The sequence below is a fragment of the Schistocerca americana genome, chromosome 7 (assembly GCF_021461395.2).
Source record: "Schistocerca americana isolate TAMUIC-IGC-003095 chromosome 7, iqSchAmer2.1, whole genome shotgun sequence".
Taxonomy (NCBI): domain Eukaryota; kingdom Metazoa; phylum Arthropoda; class Insecta; order Orthoptera; family Acrididae; genus Schistocerca; species Schistocerca americana.
In genome coordinates, this window is record NC_060125.1 from 287,499,523 (window position 1) to 287,501,202 (window position 1,680).

The following is a 1,680-nucleotide window of genomic DNA, read 5'->3' on the forward strand; positions in this document are numbered from 1 at the left end:
GATTCGAAACTCCTGGGCAGATTAAAACTGTGTGAATCGAACGTGGGACCTCCGCCTCTCGCGGGCAAATGCCCGATCGTATGAGCTGTCGAAGCACGACTCACAACCCACCCTCACAGTCTTACTCCTATCATATCTTCCAGACTTCACATATCTCACGGGACTAGCACTACAGGTCGAAAGGATACTGCGGAGGCAGAGCTGTGGCTGCACTGGTGGAATAGGTATAAAGGCAGGGTTCCACGAAAGTAATAGTATAATGGGTGAAGCATACAGAAGACATAAATAACGTAGATGTACACAGTTCCTTTCATAACACGAGTAACAGAATAAGCCAGTTACATTTCCTGGGTGGAGATGAGTTTAAAGGCACACTCTGCTTTGTGGTGTTACTGGATTCTTGATACTTCGTCCGACATCCGTTCACCCTAATTGCCTCAGAAATTCTCTTCGGCATTGATTTTTTAAGTATTTGCAGTTCCTGCAGTGAACTGCAACCCCATTTCTCGTATCACCCTTTTGAGCAGACATACAGCTTCAAAGTCCCTCCCATTGCGATAAACACGCCTTACAAGCATTGCCCAAAGGTTCTCCATGGAGTTCAAATCGAGGTGACGACGTGCAGGGCAGGACAAGAGATAGATATCGTTATCTTAAAACTAAGTTTAGATTGTAGCAGGAACAATGAAAGAAGCATTGCCTTACTGATAAATCGGATTTTCGTCTCCTGGGTCCTCACACGTTCTCCTAAGTTCAGTTTCTAGCATCTCTGTGTACATGTTACAGGTCATTCAGTTCAGACAGTTAATGCGTGCCTTACCTTTACCGCAGAAGGCTGCCCAAAATCATGGCACTTAAATCACAAAATTTCTGATCCGTTCTTAGCTCACGCCAATAAGGAAACCCATCTGGCCCATCTAAATTAAGTCTACTCATCACTGAGGATCACTTCATCCCATTACGCAGTCTATGACATCTTTTTCTTCTTCTTCTTTCTTTGAGGAAACTCCAGTCCATCATTTTTATAAATGATGACTAACTGAAAACCTCGATGTGGACAGCTGAAAATGTGTGCCCCGACCGGGATTCGAACCCGGGATCTCCTGCTTACATGGCAGACGCTCTATCCATCTGAGCCACCGAGGACACAGATGAATAGCGCGACTGTAGGGACTTATCCCTAGCACGCTTTCCGTGAGACGCACATTTCCAACTGTCCACAATTCTACATATGTATTGTACCTTGTAGACACTTGCCCAACCATTCATTACTCGCGCACGCTTTGGCGATTCCCGTAAGAGTTTGGGGCAACGTGTGCGCATTCGCACAGACGAAGGTCAATGGCTGGGTCCCTGCAGTCGCGCTATTCGTCTGTGTCCTCGGTGGCTCAGATGGATAAAGCGTCTGCAACGTAAGCAGGAGATACCGGGTTCGCGTCCCGGTCGGGGCACACATTTTCAGCTGTCCACATCGAGGTATATCAACAACATCTGTCGGCAGTTGAGATTTTCAGTTAGTCATCATTTATTCCAGGGAAAAGCTGCACGGTCATCAACAATAACTGTTCTTTCGAGAACAAGTTACTGTCTTCGTATATATAGCCTTTCCATGTTTGGATGCTAGAGCGGGGTTCTAGAGTCGTTTCTCGACAGCAAGACGTTAGTTATGGAACTAAAATT

At 46.0% G+C, this 1,680-nt stretch overlaps 1 non-coding gene across 1 annotated transcript; it reads right to left on the reverse strand.

Annotated features, from left to right (window-relative positions):
- Positions 1-1,072: 1,072 nt before the first annotated feature.
- On the reverse strand, positions 1,073-1,146 carry Trnat-ugu. The gene has a single exon. It is a non-coding gene; the product is annotated as a tRNA-Thr (tRNA).
- Positions 1,147-1,680: the final 534 nt, after the last annotated feature.